This window comes from Eumetopias jubatus, unplaced genomic scaffold (genome assembly GCF_037043125.1).
Source record: "Eumetopias jubatus isolate StellerSeaLion01/CBP00866 unplaced genomic scaffold, mEumJub1_p1.0 scaffold_3, whole genome shotgun sequence".
Lineage (NCBI taxonomy): Eukaryota > Metazoa > Chordata > Mammalia > Carnivora > Otariidae > Eumetopias > Eumetopias jubatus.
In genome coordinates this window covers 86,150,255-86,177,795 of record NW_028274809.1, presented here as the reverse complement: position 1 = coordinate 86,177,795, position 27,541 = coordinate 86,150,255, and the positions used below count along the sequence as shown (strand labels likewise).

The following is a 27,541-nucleotide window of genomic DNA, read 5'->3' as shown; positions in this document are numbered from 1 at the left end:
TAAGATTTAATACCCTGAGTGAAAATATTTTTATTTATTTTGTAACTAAGAATGTGTGTCCTCAAACTTTACAGAAATCATTTTGAATATTCTATTATTATATAAAAATAGTGTAATGTAGTGTCTAATCAATATAATTAATTATATTGTCTTAATTAATTAATTATTGTCTTTTCCCAGTAAATACTTTAAGACAGGCATCTTGCTCTGAAAGGCTCTACCATGTTATTGATAGCAACTTGCAAAAGGGGACCTAGAGACAAGTGCAGCAACTCTGCTCAAAAATGAAAGAGAGACAGTGGTAACTCTCTTTATTCCCCCACTGAAATATTGGGACAATAGTGATTTTCTTATTGAAGGGAAAGAGATAAGATTATTTTTATGATTTTTCCTTCACTTTTGCCAGTGGGATTGCACAGAAGAATTTTGATGAATGGAGTGATATAATTTTGTAACTGAGGTTTTGATTTAAGAATATTAATGTCAGGGTGTCTAAGATTTACGGCAAAGCAAAGAGCCTGGGGGCAGGAAATAAAATTGACTGTAAGAATCCAGGGTGAGACCTAAGGAACATGTAGCCTGACTGATGAAAGGAAAAACAGAAACAGGTTGATGGATGGAGAATACACCCTTCAAGTAAAGAACACGCCTATTTTTTCAGACCAGGTGACTTGGGGACCACTGTCCTTTTGAAGGTTCAATTTTTGAGGACTAAAGTTCTCTGGAAAAAAAATAGTCTCAAGTATCGAATGAAGATACTGAGAAACTGAGTATACTATTAGAGGAAACAATAGCAAGTGTATCTTTCCTGATGATCCCATGAAGCTTAGTAGTCTATGAGGGTATTTACACATTTTGCACAGCTACTTTATTCCACTTCCTACTGAAGGGCCAGATGCAATCTTTGTGTATTCATTTCCTTTTGAACTATTATCAAAGCAGAATGCAACAGGATGACAGTAAAGATTGACAATAGCCATGTTAGTAAATTTTAGTACCAAATTAGCCAAGGGAACCAAGATTTTAAGATTCAAAAATAAAATAAATCAAGATTTAGAGAAAAGAAAAATGTCAACTTGGTTTCTTATCCTTCTAACATTTTGGTGGAAGAATGGATGCATGTGACCTAATGAGCTTAGATCACTGGTTAGCTCACTTCACATTGTCTCCTGGAATGGCCGGCTCTGTCTGCTCAAAGATAAGAGCTGTGCATTTGGAATAAATTTTGGATTTTAATTTGACACAAGGCTAAATGCAACACGCTGTTCTTCATTTGCTGACATGATGTAAACCGCCTCCTTTCACGGAACATACTCTATTCCTTGAGGACTGGTGTGATGGTCACTGTGCCACTCATGGGCTGACAGTATAGTTCCTCATGTCCACAGAAGCAGAGTGAGGTTAAATGAGCTACACAAAATCAAACCTGGAACTTCAGGCCATGCATGCCCACCTGAGCAAAAGCTACCACAGCCTGATGGGGATTTCATGAGATCCAAGTAGAATCACCAAGTGCAATGGTTCTCCATTTGTGACTTTCATCTTGTAAAGTCCAGAAGATATTACATTGATACTGGCAAGACAACATTCAAGCCACTGGATCCCCTTTCCATGTTTGTTTCAAAACACTTACTATATATTTTTAAAGAGAGCAGCCATGTTTATTTCATGCTGAGTATGATTTTTTTTTTTTAATGGCAAACAGGCTTCTTCCAGAAAAAGGAACGACCTAATCCCTAAAGCTGGTACATAATAGATGGGGCCAGTAAATGGTATCACATTTTACAGCTTGTCCATAAGGATGACACAAGGCAAAATAAAACTGAGTGCTTTTGGACAGCCTAGGATCACTGGCAGATAAATAGTCAATGCCATTCAGTTTTTAGAAACATAAGGTAATGAGGCTGCTTCTGAAAGCAAGAGAAAAAAAATATATATATATTCACAGTGTTTATATGCCACAAGCCACTGAGCAGGAGAAAAATCTGGGCAGTGGTGAGCAAAACTCTCAAACCTCAGAGCAATGTTTAAAGGAGTATAAGAAAATAACAAAGCAAGCGTCCATAAACAAAGGTTTGAAATGAACACAAGGGGGGGAAAAACCCACTAAGTTTAAGATGAAAGGAAAATGCCAGCACTCATACAGAATTGGAGAGGCCACTTGTAGAATCTATGCATAGAATCTCTCAATATATGAGTTAAATGTGTTACTAAAAATTTGGTAGAAAATAAATATTCAAAAGCAAAAATATAAAACACTGCAGAAGAGTGAAGGAGTCTTGTTATTTGAAGAAAAGAGGAGGCTGCTCTAAATTTTATCTTAACAAAACAGGATGTTGAGAGATGACCTAAGTGAAACAATGAAATAAAGTGCCTGATGTTGAGGAGAAATCAGGAAGGGAGCTGTTTGAACTGTTTTCAGATAACAGATCAGATAATGACCAAGAAAGGAACATTCACATCAAGGGTTTAGATGGTTTCTGTTTTAGAAGAGCACTATTAGATTCTTGGCTTTAGTCCCACCAATTTGCCTAACATTTTATTTCCAGCACTGGGGAAATTCTACCAGCCTGAGTTCCTTGGTGAACATGTGCAAACCAAAAACTTTAGTGGCAAAATTAACTAATTACTGCAATCGGCTCCAAAAGGGAAAAGAGGCACTGATATGGGGGGTTGCCTGAGACTTGATGGTTTTTGTGTTTCTTTTTTCAGCTTGCATTTAAGCAAAGCTTCATTTTTCAAAATTCAAACACCCATCATCAAGTAGAAGACAAGCTTCTGATATTTGAGATGTGTGGTAGATTTGAAATCAATTCGTAGAAAGGGAGGTTATGAACATACTCTTTTGATGTGTAGGATGTACCAATGAGGGTGGCAGGAAATTATGTGAAACCCTTCTCTTTTGACAGCTACACTGGAACATTTACAACCACAGATGTTATTTGTCCATCAGAAAGGAAAATATTTGTTTCAAGCCACAGGCATTTTCTACCACAATATCAAAATGAAATTCAACAGCACTTTGGTGTTTAAAGTGTAAGAAAATAAATATTTTGGGGTACCCAAATACAAGAAAGCAAATAGACCCCACAAAATATAACTAGTGACATGAAAAAAATGGCTGGCTTCATTATGAACAAATCTGTCCTTTTACTAAAGTAAGGATTGTTCTATTATTAACATAGGAAATCTTAGATGGACTGCACAGAATGCTGCATTATTCATAAAAGCATTGCTGCCATCTGGTGGCTCGTTGGTGTTTCAGCACTGACTTCACTGGTTTGATTTTGGCTGGGGGCTCTGGCGAGGTATTCGAAGGAGGGCTGTCTTTATGTGGTAAAATATAGACGTGAAATCCCCTGGCCCTAAATGTCATTCACCTGATGGCAGTCCTTTCTCTCTGTCACAGAACGAAGGATTCAGGGGAAGCGATGGCTCACTTGTGTATCTTTTGTCCTGAACATAAAAGTATATTGGTATATGGCTTATCTAAGGAGTTTACTCTTGGCTGTTATTGACTGATTAATTTTATAGACACTCATATCTGTTAGCAAATAAATATGTAGTCAAATAATAGGAAGATTTATTGAATCTAAATATATACTGTATTGCTTAAATAAGAATATACATGAGACGCTATAAATTCCTTATCAGGATCCCAGCACGCATTTTTTGGTTACCACTCACTGAGTTTGATTTCAGAAATAACATAATTTACAATGTCAAAAGAGAAAAATCTGTAGGATTTCATAAAACTCCAGATTTCTTCCCAGTCATTCAATTGTTATATTAAAGAAATCTGATTAATTGTTAATGACTTAGGAGACTTATGATTTCGTCTTTCTTCAGGGATTTACAAATTAAATGGCAAATATTTTTCAGCTGAAGTGTGTGTTTTACCGGAAACAAAATAGTTAAAATGTAATTTAAGAAATTTCACTGTTTCTCAAGCGTCAGTGCATTAACTCATTCTTAATTAGAAGCAGTAAGTTTACCTTTACATTTTTAGTATATATTTTAAGTTTCTAATAACTGTGGGATGTCTCCTTATACATAGTGAAAATCCTCATCCTTAAAGTGGATATTTATACAGATCACAGGTCTCTGAAGAGTATAGGAGATAATGAGTTAAAAGTGCCCCAAGAGGAGAGTTGAAGTTTAATCCCGGATATTCAAGGATGATATCTGATAGTTAATACTCAGTTTCTAGTGGATATTTGCCTATATCATTAATCCCCTTATGATTCAGTAAAAGTCAGATAACAAAGAGCCATTGCACTAAATTTAGAGAATTATAATATTGAATAAATATTACCCTGTGCAAGAAAGCTTGTAAATGCCTATTTTTAAACGTTAGACTGTGGGTTTTATTTTAAGTTTCTCAGTTAAGATTTTCACTGTGAATGCATACTTGGTATTACCCTTGTTACTAGCTTCTTTTGCCACTTAAAATGTTTCCTTCCTCACAACATTTCATTTGACTCATGAAAGAACATTGCTCATCTTTCCTGGGAAGATTGCTCAATTCCTCACCCTTACTCTGTCTCTATTTAGGGAGAGGATATAAGAAAACACCAACAACAATAACACCTGACAAAGAAAGTGAAATCAATAATGATTATGCCCCTGCCCCTTTCATCTATAAGTATAAAATTTCTAGTAAATTGTTCTCCTAATCGACTTGGATACAACCCTATGGTAGTTTCTAATGGCTCCATAAGAGAGATAGTAGCTTTGGTCAGGATGCCCCAGGTTGTAGTCATAAGTTTCTAATGTTTGTTTCAATAACATTTGCTTTTTGGCAGCTTTTACAGCTACTTAACACTAAATTCCCATTTAGTCAGGAGGATCATTCATATACTGTAATGAATGATGTCACCTTAAATCCTTTAGTATGTAATTGCTAGATGTTATGTTTTATAGCAGGGCATTTGATGGTGTATTTGTTTATGCTAGATTTTATGACAGCGACAGCTGCATCTCAGTGGAGGGGTGATCCTTTCCTTTCAGAGGAAGCTAGTTTTGAATTCTCTTTAAGAAAATAGTTTTGCCATATATGCCTTCTGACTAGGCTGGGTTCCCTGTCATAGCAAAGTTTGAGACTGGGAATTGTGTTGCAACTAGTTTATTTAGGAGGTAATCCCAGAAAGCCAAGAATTCAGTACTGGCAAGAGTGAAATGGAGAAAGGAGAAAAGACAATGCAGGGCCTTTATTGAGTTGCTCATAGAATGGCTGGATGCTTGTCAGAATTTTCCACCCAAGGATTGACAGGACAAAGCATTTGTCCATCAGCTTCTCACCTCTTTGGTTATGGTTGCCTCTGAGATGAGAAGGTCCATAGACTCTGAATATCCATGGAAGAAAGTGCAAGATAAATCTTGAGCCAAGATACAGTCGACACAAAGGGATTTGAAACCCACACAGAACTGTTTACACCTGCTGCAGCTGGAGTCACAGTAAAGGCAAGAGGATGTAAGGCAGGACACAAGAAGTATTTGATTCAGTCCTCCTTGGAATACTCAAATTGACTTGTACCTCTGGTTAAGTCTTGTCCATTGTAGAGTCTTCAAGATGGTGGCTGGGCTCCATCTCTACAAGAAAACGGATAAAGAAGTTTTAGTGGAAAAACTACATTCTTCTATTCCATCAGTGTCTGAGGCCATATTTGATATTCATCATCCACCCTCTCCACCACTCATTCTAAATTTTTCTCAGTATCAGTCAGGCCTGTAAGTTGTGTTTGCCTCATGAGGTAAATCAGACCTTCATACCTGACAGCCCTGAATTCTTAATTTTTTGACATTGCCAGACTCTGTTCACTGCACTTGAAAGTTCACTGCTTTCTCTAGGCCTGGAAGCACCTAGATACAAATCAGTGAATCTCCTGAGTTCCTGAATCATTTCTCCTGATCCCATTGTGCAGAAGCTGCCTGACCTCTTCATTATAATTAGGGCCAATTATCCCTGAGTAGAGTAGCTATTTGGTTTTCCTGCTGGCCAACATCTTTAGTATCCACTGTCACCAAGGAGTGGCTATAGCTTTAAGTTCAGAGATACCATTACTAATCTGTGCTAGAAACAAATCTATTTCCCATCCCAAGAACAAGAATTTTTAATCCAGCTGAAGTTGAAAAACCTAGAAGCATAGATGCTGCAAATGGGTTACTAACAGGAGCAACTCCTACTTCTACCTCTTGGTCCTTGGATCTATGTATTCTGGCTACTGGGGACACTGTGACATGTTTCAGATGTTGATCAGTGTATATACTGCACTTGGAATATAGCAACCCAATCAAACAAGGTCTTTTCCCCAAGCTACTATCTTAATTGGAGTAATTCTATTATTTTATTAGGTTGATTACATCTATTAATGTGTTATTCACTAAAACCAGTGGATCCCAGGATCATGTGTCCAGCATTGTACTCGCTTCACTTCCCTGGTTTGAGACAATGTTGTGAATGGTCCTCTGTTGCAAAGTTGGGCATTCTTAAAACTATGGAATGGTGGGGCAGGCAGAGGCATCATAGGCAGAGAAGGCAAACCCGTATCCAGAGCTGATGTCAATTCCAGTGAGGATGAATCACTGTTCCCCCAAGGATGAAAAGGGTCTGTTACAGTCAGTTTGCCATTAGGTGCACCTGGTTGGTCTGCTTGAAGAGCTCAGGGCCTGCCTCTGTTGCTAGAAGACTGAGCAGTCAGCAGTGGTAGGAGTTACATCAGCATTGGTGAAAGGGAGGCATTCTGTTTGGATGTGTGCATAGTTTCCATCCCTGCCACCATGGCCACTCCATTCATGAGCCCATTTTGCAAGTTCTGAGTGGCTAAAGACAGAGGCTGGAGGAAACTTTGACTGATTAAATCATCTGGTACACTGACTTACTCTGGTAGACATTACGACATTAAGATGAAATACAAAGATCTACATGCTCTGTGCTCACTCCCGTGAGTCTACTGACATTTGCCAGACTTCGTTGTCTCTAGTCTTCCAGATCATCTGATTCTAGGCCTCTGACTGACCAGCAAAAGCATTCTCCACTTTCTAGAAATCAGTCTATATCCTTACTTCAGGCTACCCTACTCCCTATAACTCAACTTTATTGCTTCTATCCCTTCCTGAGGATTTCTCTTCCCCATTGTCCTAGAGGGTAACCCCAGAGTGGGCCCTTGGTGTACCTACAGTCCATTTTTTGGTGCTCACCAGCATATTTGAGCCATCCATGAATCAGGCTTCAGCTTTTCATCTTTCATCAGCTGGCTTTGAAGAACCCCCCATGAGGCCATAGGTGGAATCTCAGAGAGAGGCCCTGGTAAAACAGTGATAGATAAAATAAAAGTTTCAGCCATATGTTCAGGTAAGTTACTTAGGCACTCTGGACCCACTTGGACCAAATTCTGAATACAGCATTTCCATCCATGGGTTGCTTCCCAAAATTACATTTCTGTGGATTTGGCATTCCCCATCTCATCATGGGAAGCTGAAGTTATGTAGTCACTTGATGTACTATGATAAGGTATTCAGTCTCTATTCTGACCCAATAAAAGGCCAGGAGCTACTTAACAATGGTGATGATTTATTTACTATAGGAGGTAAAGCCTTCAGAACCCAGAAACATTTGCTGGGAAGCTTGTATTGGACCCTGACACAAACTCCATAGCAACATGATAATCTAATTCTTCATTGAATTTTCTGTCATAAAGACCTGAGTCAAGAAGTTTGCACCATAGCCTGGACTTGCCACAGGCACTGATAAGTTATGGATAACCACCCTGGTGTACGAAAGGCATCCAGAAACAGGCCTATTGCCCAATGTACTGACTTACCTGGTAATGTAGGTCCAGGACTTCTGGTTGCATTACTATATGAGAATATTCAAGTATAACCCAGATTTCTGATTCTAAGCAAATCAATACTTGTTGTAAGCCATTAAATTTTGACCTACTTTGTTACAGAGCAATAGCTGATTGATACAAGTAATATGTCTACAAATAAAATTCAATAGCTTGATTTTCATGATAAATGATGACAGATTTGAAAGCCAGTTTCAACCTGCATAAAAGGCTTTTTAAAAGGTTATGGAACCACAGTTCATGGTGTCGGTGTCTAATTATTAATGACCAAGCCCTGGCTCCTTACAAGGTTGTAGAGCAAATGTAGGTAGTGGCATTTCATCTGGTCATGTGTCTTTTCTATTACACAGTTTGTTTATAGAAATAGATGCCTAACAAAGTTAAGTTCCAGGAAAGATGCCAGGTTACACAGAACCATACCAGAGTCTTAGAAGCACTTTGGGCTTTCACCCAAAGTTTTTGCAACATTAGGTGGAGGAAACATAATTTGGCTTCAGAAGTTACAAGGGAAAAAAATGACAGCAAATGCTCATGGAACAGCATGTTCAGAGTCTTCAAGATAGTATCTTTCTTGGCTTCTTAAAAATCAGAGGGTTTTTATGTCTATACTAGTTTTTAAAATAGTCTGGACCAACAGGATCCAGGGTTGTCACAGGTCATTGCTAGGCCAGCAACCATAGAGGTTCTAACCTAAAAATTGAGCTGTAAGACCTAAGAGCAGATAGAGCTACAATGGGGAAATCTAAATATAACCAAAACGTTTTGGCACTTCAAGACTTTCTGGGAGAAAGAAAAGAAATTTGATTTCTGTGCTGCTGATGGAAAAGCTCGCAAATGACCTAAGAAAATGATCCTTGTCATATTTTCATTGCAAATGATAATTTTTTATTTGTTCTTAAAAGTTGAAAATAACCCTCCATGTTAAAAACCATTAGTGAAGAAAAACATAAAGACCACATTGCTTTGGCTTTTGAAATTAAAGATTCTAGCAATTTCTTTAATCTTGACAGATGTCCGCATCGAAAGTGTTGTTATTATTCCTGAGAATTTTCAGACAATGTTTATTTGTGTAAGGCAAATATACAATTCCCATAACTGCCTTCATCAATATGATTTTTAGTTTCTTTATTTCTTCCCAAAACGTGTTTATTTCAAATAGGTTTACTTCCAAAAATGTTTAATATGTTTAATTTATTGATTTCTTTCTGGAGTTTTTTTCTAACATAATTAAACCCAAAGACAAGCATAGTATATTCATATTAAAGCTGCATGATATGATGATGTCTTGGATTAAAATTTTATTTGAATTATTTAATTAAATTTAAAAATTTTAATAAGGTTTATTATTTCTAAATCTGTGTTAGGTTAAATTCAGGAACAGAAACTGATGAAAATCAGGAGATAAAATTATTCAGTTACATCAAAGCCTAGGTTTTAAATGAAATGATACTTTTATCATAGTTATTTTAGAAGTTGTGCGTTCAGTTATTACTTTTTCACAGTATTGAGTAGAACTCCAGAATCTTGGAAAAAGTCAGTTTTCAAAAATGTCTAATTTATGTTTAAGAAATTAAATAACACTCAACTATTTCCCATTTATTCCTATTATGTCCCTTGTTTCACAGTTTATTTTATTTTATTTTATTTTATTCACAGTTTGTTTTAAATCAATTTTCCCACCCCATATAAAATGCCATTTTGATAACACATGTTACTTTATCTTCTAAAGCCAAGCAAAATTATTTTTTTTCCAGTGTAATACAAATCATATCATGAAAATGTCTTTGGAGAAAGTAGCTGAGATATTTTCAAACACAGGATCTAAGAAAGGAACTAATACTTGGATTATGCACTTACTTGCTATTGGTGAATCCTGCTAACTTTTCTGGAACACAGAACAGGGCATACTGAAAGTGGTCAGTGGTTGCCATTGTAAGGAATTAGATGGCTTTTACAAAAGACACTCTTTGGAAATGTTATACATCTATGATTGCTAATTCATGTTTATTACTTACTTTGCTCACTTAGCATATGAATTTGTTAAATTTACTTATTAAAGGGGAAATATTTCTGAGAGTGTAATAATTTTCTAGTTCAATGAATCCAACCTGAATCAGAGGTAGGGAGACATTAGAGGGACCACCTGTATTATATTACATAAGGTTTCCACTGTATGGACAAAATCCTTATACTTCATTTTTTCCATAAACTTTGCTCAGTATTCACTCACATTTCCAAACTAATAAAAGAGATATAATAATTTAATGAAGAAAATTTTAGTGGAATGATACAAAAGACCAAATATCATCAGAGTTTTGATTTACCAAAATTAAACTGATGTTTCCTTTATTAGCCAAGATAGGGTAATTTACTGTTTAGGAACAAACTTCTGTCGTTTGGCTCTACACTGTCTTCACTCTGAGTTCTATGTTGATGGAATAGCGTCTCTCTGAAATAGATGGCAGACTACATGCTGGCCTTTAAATCTCCTCCTTAACATATGTCAGGTCTGTCTTCATTTCTTGGGACTAAGGGAGTCAAGAGTCAACAAAGCACAGATGCAGAACCCTCCCATATGCAGGGCCTCTGCAGGGAGAGGTGTGGTATACACGGTTAACTAGTAATAGACCCTACCACAATCCTGGCACAACTAAATACTCAAATCACCTGATACAACCTGCTCAATCTAAATAAATGGTTGTTTTTGTTATTTAAATGGAATAAAATTTCATCAAGCCATTCCAGAGATGAAAGCACATTTAACATAATTTATTGTGTACTTGTAATTGATGGTAACATAATGACTCATTTAAAAGAACCATTCAGCTCCTTTAATAAACACTGTTGAGTATGAAACTAGAGTTCAAGTTATTAAAAAACATATGTCAAACTGCATACCAACTCATATCTGTTTTAAAATTAGTTCAGAAGTGTTGAGAACTTAGAAAATTTCCATCAATAATTATTTAAGCCCAAGTCAGATGCATGACTTATGAGAACTAAAGGTCAAATTTCAGGGTGAAATGCTTTCTGAGGATGACAAAACTGAAGTAAGGGTTGGAAAATGTTTGCGTTTAGTAACTGACTGGAAATAGGTGTATTCCTTTTTACAATGGTGAATTAATATATGTCTTACATCATCAAATAAGTGTGTGTTCTAGTGATAGAAATTTCTATATCATCTTTTAAGGTACAAAGTGTATACATGTTGTGTCCATATTGTTATACTGTTAGGAAATGATCTGCTAAGAAAACATACCGTAGAGCGCTTTTGTTGAAAAACCAATTATTTTCTGGAATACACATATTTAGCATGGGAAATTATGATTGTTTTCCTATCCAGTTGTATGAGTGATACCCTTTTGGGGTCTATACTAAAGAGATAATATTAGATGGGATGGAAGAAGAAATGAGGGCTGTTAATATAAATTGTTCAGTAGCAAAAAGAACACATTTTCTTTGGGAAAAAAGCCATCTATATTTTTAGCATGAGGCATAAACCTCATTTTTAATGTTCTAGATTTGTTACAACAAGTAAAAACTACTTTAATTTAGCAAAAGTACCAACTAATGTCAGTGAAAAATGATTGCAATTCAACTGTATGTATGTAGCCATCAAGGCAAAGTAATTTTACAGAGTGTAGGGGTTTTTTTCTTTGAAAGCATCAGTTTTAAGTCCTATTTTTCTAATGTAGAGCATATTGGTATAAAACAAACAAACAAAAAGGCCCTCAAACAAAAGTCCCAGTAAACCAAGTTGCAATTAGCTGCCACTCCTGGGAAATATTCTAGTATATGTTGCTGGCACTTGAAAAATCTACACCTTCAGAGGAAAGGCAGGACAATTCTGTCAAACAATTAAACTGATTGGAATTCCCAAGAATGTGAAAAAACAAAATGAGTCCTGTGTTAGCAAAGAATGGCAAATAGATGTGTATACGGCTGTGAATTGGAACAGAAGGAGTAAAAGATTTTTTGCATCTTGTACAAACCAGTATTCTTTTTTTCTTTCAAGCAAATGTAATGCCAGTCAGGTAAAAACTCTTAGTGTGTGTGTGTGTGTGTGTGTGTGTGTGTGTGTGTGTGTGTGTACCTATATATGTATATTATGTGTATATGTATATATATATAATATATCTCACAATCTAGATTCAAAAATGAGATTAAATGACCTCTAAAATAGCAATAGAATGGCACGCTTGGTTTTCATATTTTCAGATGAGCAAGATGGTTGTTAAATCTATGTGAATGTACATTTGACAGCCAAGTTGGTTAAGGTAAAATATGGGTATGTTATCATCAAGTAATGTTGAAGATACCAAGAAGGGAACAAATATTTAGCTTAAAAGTGAAGTAGAAAAAATTGGCATTTAAAGACTAAATCAGGACCAACTCTGATATTTATTGAAAGAAAATTCTCCGGTGGGGTGAAAAGGAAAGACCCTGCTGCATGCTGCCTTTCCTAAGCAAATACATTTCAAAGAATTGTTAAAAAAATTTTAGAACATCTTAGATTCTCCAGGAAATAAAACAAGCTTTCTTATTTAGGAGGCTACATGTTTGGTAGACTTCTTTGAGCAAGAGAAAGTACTATGTTGGACATGTTTCCCATGCGAAATATTCCTATGCTAACATTTTCAAATATGTGTTCATTATGTTCACATGCTCTAATTTATATAGAATTATTATTATATTATTTCTAATTTATATAGAAATCATAGGAGGTGATGGAGGAGTTTATGATGTTGATTGTAATACAATTATTTTACAATTGTATACTGATCTCTGAGGTGATGGAGAAATTTATGATGTTGATTGTGATAATGGTTTTGCAGTTGTATACTGATCTCCGAACACATGAAGTTGTGCATAGGAGATACCTACAGCATTTTGTCTGTCATAAAGAAAAGAATGAATGAATCATGACTACTTTGAAAGGTCGGTATTAGTAGATGTATAACATCCCATACAGTTAATAAACACAGTATTATTATTTTACAAAGACATTATAAACTCATTAAAGTACTGCTTCTCAAACTTTTCCATTAATAAATCCCTAAAGAGAGAATAAAAAGGTCTGAAATGCAGAGACAGCAGAGATAAAGATATAGATTTACGGATCTTAAGGATTTCAGTAGTATTAAGCACAGGAGGCTGAACTTTTTTTTTCTTTTTTGCCATCAAAACTGTCATTGTCATCACATATGAAAGAAGTGAGTCTCACCGAAGTCAGGATCCTTAGAGTCAACATGCTCATCCAGTTCTTAAATTTCACAATCTCCACGATTTTGTTTAATTTTTGTGTGTTCCTTCACTGCTGATGGTTGAGATTCTTGAGCTTTGAATTAATATCTGCTCCTTCCTTATTAATAAGGTAAAATATGAATTACAATTCACCCAATCAGATTTTGACAATTTTTCTATGAAGATAAATAACAATATAATCCAGGAATCAAAAACTCTGATTTGATTAGTACACTCCTTCCGTTGAAAAAAGCATCCCAAGTCATTTTCTATACATTATGAATTTGGTTAAAAGATTTTTTTAAAGTCAAGCAATTTAGAAAATAGTTATCATTTTTACCACTTCACTGAGCACACTGAGAAGATCCAAAGGAAAATATCCCAAGCCAAATTATTCTCAGTGAATGACACTGTGGTTGGGAGTATATTCAGAATACAGGCTGGCAGTCCCACAGACCCACCTGTTCTATTGATAAGTGTACCAAAATCCCATTACATGCAAATATCAATAACTTAAAGAAATTTTCCACAATGAGGTGCAAATACTTTGTTAATAATTTATAAGCACTCCTCTAAGGAAATATTAATCTTTGTCTGTTACGTATCCTTTACCAACTACAATACTTTATTTGATTTTTACTTTGCTCAAGATGTTACTACCCAGATTTCAACCTGGTGTAGACATTTCTGTTTTGCTTTGGATATGATTTCCTTTGCATTTATGCTTTAAAGTAAAATCCTTACCTACCCTGAGGTCAGTTACTTTTCATCTGTATTGCCTATTTTTGAAAGGATTTTGATATTTTTAGACATTTAGCTATTTGATCCATTGGTGCTATTTAATTCATTCATAATTTATTCTGGTGTGGAGTGTGGAGTGACCCATCTAGTCAAACATGCAATAATGCCTTTTTGTGACTAATGCATCCTTCTCTATGGTTTTATGATGTTTATCTTTTATCATATATTATCTTCTTTTATTAATAAGTGTATTTCAGATACCAATTCAATTTCTTTGACATTGCACTCAATATTACTGTGTTCACTATTGTAACCACATAATTTACTATAGTTACTGGGGGAAGATCAAATCTCTTCGTTAGCTTTACTTTTTCAAAATTATCTTACTATTGCTCTATTGTCTTCAGGTTGTTAGTACAGTAGGAAAACAGTCTGATTTTGTTCTTTGTAAGTAACCCGTTTTACCACCCTGTTTTTATCTTTATTCTAGAAATTAAAAAAAAATCTTATTGATTTTTCCACTACTCTGCTAGTCAGAGTCAAACTACTTTAATGCACATTCAAAAGAGTTTGAGCTCAAAATTACTTTTTATTAGTTTCACGTGACTTATGATCCCGTCAAGTTGTCTTTTTTCATCTTCAGTACATCTACCTTTCTGTGAAATTGCTACTTCCTCTCTATTTTTCATGTGTATCACTTTTATGTCAAAATTTCTCTCTTTGTCTCATTTCTCTGTATTACACATTGCAGAATGTTTCTCTCCATTGTTGATTCAACTTTGTGCATGTAAGTTCTGATCTTTTCTGCCTCTAATAAAGATTTTAATTCTGGAGTCTTGCTCAGTCTCCCTGCCTTGTTTCTTACTGCTGGCAGCTGTTTGCACATCTCACTCTGTATAAGCAGCCCTTAAAGCATTTACCTTCCATTTCTGGCCATATAAATGCCACCTTTTTTTCTTCCTGAGAAGGTAACACAGGTACATACCTATGGGTTATAGTTTCAGAATATTTTTTTCCACAGATATATTTCCCTGTATTCTTTAAGCATTGTTCCCTTCTTCCAGCTTGCAGACTCTCTTTATAGGACTCAGGCTTTTATATCCTATCTTACAGTTTTTTTTTTTTTTTACACCTTCAGTTCCATTTGAGTGCTGACCAACTCACTCTCTCCCACCTCTAAGTTGAGGGAAAATCAATGTTGGTTATCCTTGTCTATGTTCTGCTAATAATAAGGAGATAGATTTATTTGTGAGAATTTCAGAAATAGTTTTTGGTTCTTTTTTTCCCTGAATGGGGGCATGAATCTATGATCATCTAAAAGAATAAACCATTTCGTGGCTTCTTTTTAATCTGCAGTCATTGTTGATTTTGCTCATCAAGTAAAATCCTGTGCTAGATCTTTTGCCTCCCTCGAAACTGATGGTGGCAGGAAGGAAACGATGGAGTAGGAGAAGGATGTGAATAGTCCTTGTGGCCCCAGGAAAAAACTCCCTTTAGGAGACACAAGTCTGATGATCACAAGACTTTGCAAGGAGCAGTGCAGGCCAAACCATATTAGGGAAGAAGAGTCAGCAGGGATTTTCTTAATATCCACACTTTTTCTTTGTGTATTATTCTGCTTAAAAGATGTAGCAATACATTCACTGCTAATCTCAATACAGATGAACTGTAAAGTATTTAAAGATAATTATTACCAATCTCTGAGAGATCACTGATTGATATCCTCAATTTCCAGTGCTACTAAGACTTATCTCTTCTGTATTTTCATGAGTGTTTCAGTAGAAAAGTAATAATTGAGTACATATTTAACTACCTGATCAGTCCTGATTCTTGCTTTTAATAGGCCACTTTAAAAAAAATTTAAACTTAGCCATATCTAATGGAATTTCTTTTTGTTTTGGGCATTGTGATTTTAAAATTTGACAATGGAAAGATAATGTCGAATGTTTTTATTTCATGTGTTCAAGTAATTGTCTAGATTTTGAGCTGTGTATATTCATTGTTCTTGTGTGTGTCAATAAATTTTTTAACTTAAAGATTTGGTTAAAGAAATTATTTATTCTGTTTTGTCTACACGACCACTATGTTTGTAGAGCTGGTGTTATTTTTAAATATTTCCACTTAAAATATTGCTACATTGATATTTTTGTCTTTAAGTTATTGACTTCCAGAAATGAAAGTAATTAGGTTGGGATACTTTTGTTCAGTAAAACAAATGATAAAATGAAGAGATGAAAATAAAGCAACAAATTCTACAAATTTCTGGAAAATTTGATGGTGGTATTTGGTAGTAATTGCTAATAACTGCTTTATTTTACAGTATAAGAGTTTTGCCATAACTCTGATTCTTAATAATAAATGTAGAAAAGATCCACTTATTAATTAGATGAGATATACTACAAATAAAAAAATCATGATGCATATCCTAAAGCAGCAAATTATATGACATTTTTTAAAAGATTAGATATTTCAAAATGAAGGTTAATATTTTATTTGTATAATTTTTAGTTTTATAAATTTTCTCTTCTCATCTTATTCTTAAAATTACTCTTTAATTAATTTTAAATGCTAGTCACTTCCAAATATTCCATATTTTATTCCTATAAAATTTTATCCACTTGATAATTTCCTCTCTATTTATTGCTAATTTATTGCCTGCTAATTCCAAAGAACCTAGGACAAATTCTGGCTTATTGTCAGGAGTTTAAAGTTTTTCAATGAATAAATATATTTTTTACCTTTTTTCTGGAATTTTAACAACTCTCAGATTACATTTTTATTGAGGTGGAAGCTTTAATATAAATGACTTTTCCAGAAAAGTAGTTTTTCAACATAGTCACTACACATTTTATCGTGGTCACTGTTTAACTTTTAACCTCAGATTTTATGTAAAATGTTCTGTGTATCTTTTGTTATCTATGTCTGTTAGAGGAACACCTCACTTTGTTAAGTACTCTGCTGTTTAAAAATCAATTCTATACCATGCAACTTTGCAGCCTTGATGAAAAGTGGCAAATGCATCTCTTTACTCCTTGTTATCTGTAACTAAGTGAGTTATCTAAGCCCTGGCTGGCTTCAAAATCCAGAATTTTAGCCATACAAAGCTGTCTTTAATAACTAGTTTGTTTTCATAGAGGAAAAAAAATCCAAAGTACTACATTAATTTTCATTGTTGCATTAGAACTAGTTTTCTCTGGTCTTCTCATCTGTCCTTCATTAAGTCACATTCTGTGGTATAATGTTGCAAGTTTGGAAATGCAGAAACAGTTCAAGAAATTGATTCTATTTGTTCTTTCTGTTCAATAGACCTTTGATCTGAAATGTTCAATGGTGCCTGGCTGTTCCAGCAAGCCACTTTCAAACCATTGTTCGCATTGTAATAGCCTTGTTATCAGGTTGTATGAATTAATTCCATCACATTAGGAGGAGGAAGTTACCCTCGCACAGCACAATCTAATAACCGTCTCGTGTTACTGGCCAATTGATTGGGTAACAAGACGACATACCACATTTATAATTCAGTTGTTTTGCAAGGTGGTCTTAATTTCAGAATTTCATAATGGCAATAATAAATTTTGATTTCCCCAGGACACCTTGCCTAACTGGCTTTGGGACCGTAACAATGTATAACTGAGAAATGTCACAATGAAGCAGGCCACCACTCTTGGTAATTCCTGAATCAAGAAGAAAACCCTTCTGCACAATGAAAGAACCACCCACAAACAAAAGCAGAAACCACCCACACGCTAAAAGGCTGAATCTGTGGTGCAGCGGGGAGAATACTTAGAAGAAATATCAGACTTCCTCAGGCAGCTACTGTCAAACCTTAGGCAGAGAGGAGCTACTGACTTGAACTGCTAGAGGAACGGGAGGAGATCCCAGGGCCCCCCAGGCTGACCACGCCGTCCCTGAACTATTGACACAATGGGCAAGGGAATGCAATAGCATGTTGTGTTAATGTCTACATCACATATTGTTGACCTTGGTGTTGGTGCGATGCAGTTAGACAATTAATTTGAAGACAGTAATTTAGAAACTGTTCAAATCGACATATTAACAAAATAATTGTTTGATGAGCAGAATCTATCTCTCTGCTTGATTAAGTTCGTATATGTGAAAACAGGCCCATTTATTAATTTACTTGCTTACTTCAGAAGACCCAGTGAGCAGATTTTCTCTAAGCGTCTAGCTCTTCAGGGTTAGCAGCTTGATGACCTGTCAGTTCCCTGCTTTGCTGTGTAAGGCAGCCTCCTGGTCTATTCCTTATGATGCAGTTGCTTGAACCCAGCATCCTCTTATCTACCTGTTTGCTGTGGCCATACTCTTGGTGATAATGTGTGACTTCTTTAAAATGACTGATAAAGCCCTCTTACTCCACTGCATGTTTGTTTGATGTCCCAGTGCTGAACCAAGTCCCTGCCTGGCATGCCATCACATTGCCTTTCTTCCGGTTCAACCCCTATGCATCCTTTACAATAAATTCTCAGAGCCAGAGTGGACGTTGCCCACCTCTAAACTTCCGTACTGCATATGACCTTATAAGGGTTGGTGTAGAAATTAAATGAGATAACTTAGGCAGAAGGGCCCCCACGCCAAAAGCATTCAGTAAGCTTTAGCTCTACTTATGAAGACCATTTATCCTGCCCACCATTCCTAATCTCATTATTAACCTTTACTAAACACTATCGTGAGGGCTCAGCACTCTGTTGAATACTTCACTTGTATCATCACTACTCCTCACCGCCAACCCGCCGAGTCTGTAGTTTGGTCTGTTTTCTAGTTAAAAAGGAGAAAGGGAATTTATCGGGCATGTTAGTTAAACTTTTCCAATTTTATGCAGCTCTTATGGCAAAGCTGAGGTTTGAACTCACAGGTTGCCTCTTCTGCCCACACTGCTAACACTCATTTAATCTTGCCTCTGGAATGCTGGCTTTGCTGTCTTTTCACATTATTAGTATTATTAATCCCGTTTGTTAGACACTTTGTGCTTACCATTTTATGCGTATCTCCACAGACCTATGCATCCTCTCTCTAATTACACTTTACACCTTTGGAAAGCACGGGCCACAGGTACTACTATTCTTTCCCCCTTCCTTCCTTCCTTCCTTCCTTCCTTCCTTCCTTCCTTCCTTCCTTCCTTCCTTCCTTCCTTCCTTTCTCTCCCTCTCTCTTTCTTTCTTTCTTTTCTTCTTTCCAATTTCTTTTAGTGCCTGACATGGTGTCATGGCTAGTGATGCTCTAAAATCATGTTTAGTCTTGTTTAGTATAATTTTGTGTCTCACTGAAACATTGGCTCAGCATTAGGCACACACTGGAAATGAGCAAAAACTTGGAGAGTGGCTAGAAATTCCATCACGGGAGGCTAAGCCAAGCCATCTTATCATTCTTCTACTTATTCGGATGCTTCATATTTCTTAGAGTTCTTTGTAGTTTGTTTGTGTTGTTTTGTGGCTTGTGTTTTGATCCCGGGGTTTATTGAAATACTGCCTTAGACCCTTTTGAACTTTTTTTGCTTTTTCCCCTCTAGTACACCCTGGGAACCTAAGGGTAAAAATGAATTCATTCTTACCATTCGCTTTTCAAATAACAAGCAATGAAGTAGTTTATTTTTCATTTGTTGTACACTCCTTAATAAGAAAAAATGAGCAGTTTCATTATGTAGCATTTGTTGCATATTTGTTTAGTGTAACTGGCAGACATGGCTTGTTTACTTTTTGAAAAATGAGTATGAGTTGGATAGATTCAGGAATTCACACCAGGACTCAGAATGTACCTCTCTCATCTGAGACTTACGTATGCTCCTGCCACATGCATGGACTGTGTCCCTGAGTATTTGCACAGGTAGAATTTTTGAACCTTAAGCTATCAGCCATCTTTTGGGCAGCTGTCTCAGAGAACTATCAAGCAGTGAAACAATAAGACAATCCATAGATAATACTGTCCTGCTTTGTTTATTACATTTATCTATCTATAGGCTAACTTCGAAATTGGCCACACAGAGCTACACGGTGCATTGTGGACATAGCGCACATTTTTATCAACTGGATAATCTTCAGATTATTCTCTAGGTCATTGATATCCTCAAACTCTTTGCCTCCGCATCCAGGTCTTTCCATTCTATTCTCACCAGCTTCTGTAGGGCCTTTTCCTGCCCAGTGTGTTCCATGTGATTTATTTAGGGAAAAGTACACAGAACGTTTTTCTACTCTGTGAGGAAACTTACATGAATACTGTATGCATTTCTGGCTTCTCTCAAACCTTGTGCTCACCCGTCTCAGTATTTCCACACTGGGGATAACAGCAGCTCTGAGACTTCGTCAGGAGTAATGACATAGAAATAACTCTGAAAACAACATGTTCTAGTTTGTATTAGTGACAACTCAGCTATATAGAAAACCCCATATTCCTAGAGTAAATGATGTAGAAATTGTAACTCATGTAGAAAGTAAGGACCAAAATACAACAGTTCCAGGGGTGGTTAATTCAATAAGTCAATGAGGGCACAGTCGTTGAGAGCATTCCTTCTTCTTGTTCTGACATCCACTTTGTGGACTTGTCTGACTCATGCCCGTGAAGACCTGGCAAAATTAAGCAGACTAGGGGACTTCTTCTTGTACCTCTTGACGATCAAAGCAGCCTCTCCCACATGGCCTCTGTGTGTGTCATGGACAGAACCACTTATATGCCCGCCCCTGCACTGTGACAGGAAAGAGAAATGGATGTGCTAGGACTGACAGGGAGGAGGACTGGCTGCCCCATAACTGGGGTTCCATTAGCCAAAAGAGAAGAAAATGACTTTTGAGTGGGGAACAGAGTACCTATTAAATTAGTCCCCTCTTCTAGACTCTGTCCTTGGCATTATCTCCTCTCCTATGTGTTTCATACCTGAATGTCTAATTACCTGGCCCAAATGCAGATTTCCTTCCCTTCACTACTGGAAAGTTCCATAGTCCCTCGGATATTTCTATTCTGATACTCACAACACACATTCAACTGTTTAAAAATACTAAATTGACGACGACAGCAATTTAAAAATACAAGAAATCTTATTCCTTATAGTTTAAAATAAAAATAACCTCTAGCCTTTTGGCCCAGAAGCCACTGCTAAATTCACAATCACATTTTGAGATATTTTGTTCTTTGTACCTAGCACGGCTAAAGACTTTTTGGCCAGACTACATGTAGGATGGATTAAAAGAAGGCAGATTTAATATACATTGTAGGTGCTCTTTTTACTCAAATAGCAAAGAATTTAGAGCCCACTTATTTAAGTGCAAATGCTGCCTCCTACCTAAGTCACTTAATCAGGACACTTTAATTTCTACAACTGCTAAATTCAGATAATAATACCTGCCCCCTATCTACCTCTCTGGGAAGCTGGGAGGATTAATTAGATAAAGTATTTAAAGCTCCTCAGAGAGAAGTGGCATATGTAAAAGATGTTATTATTTCTAGGGAAGAATGAAGCAGTGTCTCTTTTATGGACAGTCCATACTTTTAGAATTTTTTTCCTCTTATTCATTCAGCTGAAGTGCCAATTTGGTTGGATTTTAATTCATCATGTGAGACCCTTCTCGTTCTCAAGTAGTTGTGCTTAAAGAAAAGATTGTCAAGTATTGCCTTCGATGACGGGGAACAGCCTGTGATTTTTTAGTTTCTCTGCATATTTCAGAGCATTGCCTTGCAAATTGGTCTATATGCCAGAATCCGGTTACATGTGCAAAAACAAGTCACGGCTGCATTCAAGACCATGACCTGGGCCAGTTTTTGAGGTCACACTCAATCCTGATTTCTCCCATGAAGCGCTTGCTAACACCAGCGGTTCTCCCTGATTTTTCCCTCCCCGGGAGCTTAGACGGCTATGAGTGCCTTCACTCTTCAGTTTAGAACCTCAGTTCTCAAACCCAGGGCATCTGAGTTCCAACCGAGTCCTGTTTTGAATACACCAAATTGTTCAGAGGTTATTCAGCTTTGTGCAGGAGGAGCGAAATCTCTCCCACCCATTTACAATAGAAATGGGCCAAGTCAGATCAGAAAGAAGACAAATTCAGAGCATAATCTTTATTCATTCTCATACAAACCTTGTGAAATAGTTTACATTTAAATATCTTTTTTAAGCAATAAGTTTTCCTATTTAGGTCACACAACCCTATCTCTCATTTGCTTCTATAATTCTCCCTTTTTAGTTATACACTGAGAATGTCTCCACTTGGTTTCTTCTCTACTCCTTTTTACAGAGGTTTAGCTGTGCTTGACCTTTACGTTGTTTTATTGGACACTGAACACCTCTGTTAACTCGAACAAAATTCAGTTAGCAAGTCCTTGTGTGTTTTAATGACTGCAACTGTGGCTCGCTGTTGACAAATCTGCATCCTGTCAGGGGCACAGAAGCTCATCAGAGATGGAGCTGAGCTACTTTCCCACAGAAGGGTGGGAAGCAAATGAGTCAGGGAGTCTATTACAGAGCTTGGGAGGTGGCTGCTCTTGGGGACCTCAGTGTCAGCCTTTTGACAGCCTTGAGTCATTCACTCTGCCTAGACACAAATTCAATCTATGATCCTTCATACCTCAGAGATTTCCTTCCAAGAGAAGGGGTACCTACCAAATTTTATCTGAATCTGTTTTTCAAATTTACAGGCTCTTTGAAAACACTTCACATTTCTTACTTTCCTCATCCTTCTAGTTCTAAAGGAAAAAGAGAGAAATGGGCCTCGGGTTTTACTCAGCAACTAATCACAAACTCATTTAAGCGGCCAGCCTTCATGAAGTGAGCAACTCAGGAGGAGAATTCTGCAAGGGAGGATGTAGGGAGCATGCTGCCAGGAGCAGGGAGCCCGTGCCCTTCCACCTTACCAGCAGCAGGGAGTGGAAAAGAAAATCAAGGGTCAGGTCGGGTCTGGGTCCTCTAATCCCATGGAGATACAATAGAGGGAATAAGAGACAAGAACCAAGAGAGGATAAAAAGGAGTGCTTTTAAGAACTGGTGACACCACCCTTTAACTTAGGTCACGTGTTAGACCCTCACCTTTTGGATCAGACACTCCACCTTTGGAAAGCTAGAAATGAGAGTGTGTGAGGATGAAGCTGGCACGGGAGAAGGCAGAACGTTTCTTTCCCTCTTGTGCTAAAGTGACAGGCTCTGGTGATGCCAGCTTCATTCTACCCCCCAAGCACTGTGGGTCTGTAATGGCTTCTTTGGAAGCATTCCAACCAAGAGGGATGCCAAAACTAACCCAAAATGCTAAGTTTAAGGATTTGAGCAAGGATTTACTGAGTGGTTTTGAGAAGGTTTTGAAAATCAAATATGTCCTTCAAATCTACCTCCTGCTTCATGAAAACATGAATAATTGGACAATTTGTAAGAAAGTATACACACTTGAGTTTTTGATATAAGAAGATGGCACGTGTAAAAAGAGCACTCTCTTTGTTGTTGTTGTTGTTATTGGAAGAAAGAACGTTGGCAGACATATTTGCAATAAAAAAGTAGTAGAGTTAATTTATATTGTACTTACTATACACTAGACTCTAAGAACTTTACGTTTGTTTGCTGATTTAACCCTTGGAATAGCTCTGATACAATGATTATGCCCATTTTATAGATCAAGAGAAAGAAGGCTCGGAGAGTTCAAGTCACTTGCCCAAGGTCATAGAATTAATAAGTGAGAAAGGCCAGGCTTAGAACTAGGGCACTTCATCTCTAGAGTTCTTCATGTTGACCACTCACCTACACATAGAAGGAAGAGAATTTTAAATGCAGAAAATATCAAGTTCTAATTTCAGCTTCTCAAAGTACATAAAATACATATGTAGGAAGAATAATAATCACAAGATATCATTAAGCTATGCTAATATAAAGAGACCTAGCACTGAGATAAAGTCCCTTCTATGGAAAGTCCTAACAACAAGTCAAGATCAAGAATATTAGTCTATAACCTAGTAGTAGGTCAGTATTTCATCTACTGTTAGGATTTCTTTGCAATTAACCGTATTTGCTTAAAAATAGAGACCGGCCTTGTGAGGCTTTGAGACTGCTCACGTGGAAGCAAGAGCTAAATGGCAGTGAACCTGAAAGAAGAGAGAGCTCTATGATCATGGCTCTGCAAAGGGAATGTGGGCCCATAGGAAACAGGCTTGAAAACCCACTTCTCTGAACATTCTAATGAAGCTGCAGATTCATGGATGGTGCTTCATTAGATGATGAAATGGCCAGCAGGCGCCCCAGGACAAATGCGCTTTATTAAATGTACCTTGCGCTTCAAGCACCACGATTTTCACTAGTCCTTAGTGATGGACTCCAAATTTTCTAGTTTCTATTTTTTTAAATCCCCATATTGAGATAAAGAAAAGAGAAAAGCTTCTTACTTTACTCTTTTTTTAATGCTTTTTGATAGATGAACTATGTGCAAGTGTTACCTAGCCAAAAATATTTTTAAAGTTGTCTATGGATCCAGTATTCATAAGCGTATGTAACTCCTTCACTCTCAGACTAGATGAAATTATGATCGATGCAACCCTGTGAGGTTATCATCTAGTACGTGAAAGACTTCCTTTTAGTAGTTCTTAGTTTTAGCAACTTTTCTTAGAGTTCTCTCTTAAAAGCTGTGTTCCTAGTCCTCTCGTACTCGTAAGTAAATTTTTGAATTCACGAATCATAGTATTTATGGTATATGTAAATTTTGATTTTCCAACGAGAAGTTGATAGACTTTCAACCTGTCCTCCTACAGAAAAACTGCTATTTCTTTAATAATAATGATTTTAATTGTGATAAAGTAACAATAGGAATACCATTTATGAGGCATGCATCTGCCTGTCATTATCCCGCATCATTATCAGGTAAATATTAATTCCCTCACTTTAAATCTGAGAAAACTAGGATTCAGAGAGGTTAAATAACCTGCCGGATTTCACATACCTAATAAATAGCAGAACCAAAATTTGGACCCACATCTGTCTTTAAAGCCTGGGCTCCACCCCCCCCCCCCCGACTGGTTAGAAGCCAAGCCTCCCCTCCCCTCCGCCCCCAACTCCGTTCCTCTGCCTCCTTGGCTTGACGTGTGACTCAGAGCTGCCTCTTGCTGATCTCCCCTGGTACTACACTGTATCCAAACCTTCAATACAATCCAGTGAAAACAATCAGTTCTTGTTGGGAGCAGATCATTTTGGAGTATTGATTCTAAATTTATCATTGTTTTCCATGAAAGCTAAGCATAGAGTATAAATTGCCACTCACCACATAAAGTTGATGACTTTCTATGCTCAAATGATTTGACAATTTGTGATTTCACCCCCAGGAGATTTTTTGCTAACATTTTTCAAGGCAAAATATTCAATCCCTGTCCAAAATGATCAAATTTTGCCCTGAAGCAAACTTGTAAATTTTTGCAAGGACTTGTGAAACTTCACAAGGCAAGAGATCAATAATTTCACACTGTTCTGTTCTCACCACTTTCCTCGATGTACACTAGTCTGCAACTGCCAAGATGAGAAAGTAAAAAATTTAAGGGACAAGTAAGGAACTCCTTCACCATCATTTATAAAGTGCTATGTTTAAAATAAAGTTGATCAATCTGTAATAAAAAATTTAAAGAAAGGCAGAACATTCAGTTTAGATAGTAAAAAAATAAGTTTACCCAAAAAAAGGCAAAATGCATATCAAAGGCAAAAGTAATATCTTATTGTATATATTTACATACTCAAAAATGTTTTTGTTTTCTCCCTATTGTGTCTGGCACTTATTTGTCTTTGTTGCAAATGAGGATTTAGGCAAAGCACCGGACTGGGCTTTGCGCTGTTGTTATGCCAAGGTACCCAGACATTTGTTCCTACTCGTAATAATATTAAACTTTTAATTACTCACCTTTCATGTTACACACACCTCTCTTTCTCCCACAATAAAATACACCAATAAATTTGAGCCAATAGTAAGGTAGATTTTTATCATTCTTTCTTTTCAAACTTTCTGTCTCCCTCGGTTTTTTTCTCTGCCTGCATCACAACTGTGAGTATTTTCCCATGTTCAGTTATTGCTCTTTCGTTCTTCTGGTTACCTAATTTCCCCTTCGGAAAACTCACCCACTTTCATAGCTTCAGCTCTGCCTTTACTTGAATGATTCCAGTAATCTCTATCCCCACTCCTTTCCTCCGGTGGAGGCACTAGTCATTTATTTCCAAGGGTTCCCTGAACATTTCTACTTTGATGATTCACCCCTTCTTCCAAATAAACATGCTCAATCCATTTTAGCCCAAACCACCTCCTTCTCCTGATTCTTTTTTTATTTTCAAGAATAGAGACACGTTTCCTATCACTCATACTTGGAAACTCGGACCAGGGCACAAGGAGGGCAACAACTCAAATATGTTCCAGAGCCAGGAATTAATTTGCTGGGTTAGAGTAGGCCAGGCTCAGCTCCTTGTCCTGGGAGCCTTTGCCCCTTTTTACTACTCAATGCCACCTAATGGTCACCACATAGAAAAGCAGGCCCAGCTTTTCCAGATCCTGTTTTTTCCAAGGAAAACATAAGTCTTGATTTTGTAGTGAAATCTTTCAAATATGTTTAGATGCTGTTAACTGTTAAACAAAATTTAACTCCATAGAAGCCACTGGAAGTTTGTACGTGAGCATGTCTATCCCAAAGGCTGTCAATTTGTGACCATTACACAGACATTGAGCTAATAGGCAACTGGAAAAAATATAAATAAGTGAAAGGCAACTGTGAGAAGACCTTGGCCCTGTGGTACAGTGCTCTAGAAAAACGGGCTCAACTAACTTAATCAGCAGGATAACGGACATTGAACCAAAACCCATAAACCTGAAATTAAAAATCACACATTCTGAACCATTGAGCGCATGATATATGTAGCCAGAAACTATAAAAGGTGATCCTGATTCTTCAAAATAAGATGCAGATTATATTTTTTTCCTTCAAGTTTCTTCTAGGCTTGACAAATTTCCAACCAAAGACGCAGATTTCAGTGAATATGCTGTCCACATGTCTCCAAGTCTTACTTCGTTCTTTTAATTTGTTTTAGAAATAATGTACATTTGGGCTTAACAGAGTTACTGTAATAAACTTTTGGAAATAAATTTTACAGATTTCTCATGTTAGACTTTTGGAGATTTATTCAAAAATATATACTGTATTGATGACATAAAGCAATCTGAGACAAAATCTCTTAAGACATCCAAAAGACATGTGCAGATGAAATTAAACATGTATAAATTCATCCAGTTGTTACTTACAAAAAATTAAAAATTTGATTTAATACTTCTACACTTGAGGGTTTTTATTTGTAAACCCAATACTGACTGAGAAAATTAAATAACTGTGGAAGCTTAATTAATTCAATATTTTTTCAATATACTATAAAGAGTATTTTTTAAACATAAAGGAAATGAGAAGTGTAAGCATACAAAAACCTGGTTAAGATTATGTAGATAAACACTCAAACTACCAGTGCAAAGTCCATATTAACTATAAATTAGTTGAGTGGCTGAATAAATAATACCAATTACATTTGGTGTGTGTCCCTTAGAAATAGTGTTTTATCCTTAAATAACTTATTTACCTAGATCAGGTGGCAAATTGATTTGATTAGAAACAGCTTAAGGATGAAAATGGAAAATACATTGTGTGAAAAACTATGGTATAGGGGCTTTTTAATTTTTTCAGAGTTGTCATTGATCTGTATGCATTAATTTTTAAAT

The 27,541-nt window shown here is 36.5% G+C and overlaps 1 protein-coding gene and 1 long non-coding RNA gene across 4 annotated transcripts in view; both read left to right on the top strand.

Annotated features, from left to right (window-relative positions):
• ARHGAP15 (Rho GTPase activating protein 15) overlaps positions 1 to 27,541 on the top strand; it is a 604,646-nt gene that overhangs the window by 129,600 nt on the left and 447,505 nt on the right. The window lies entirely within an intron of this gene.
• Positions 12,581 to 26,940, top strand: LOC148164715 (uncharacterized). The gene is made up of 2 exons (XR_015767876.1): positions 12,581 to 12,788; positions 17,424 to 26,940. It is a non-coding gene; the product is annotated as an uncharacterized LOC148164715 (long non-coding RNA).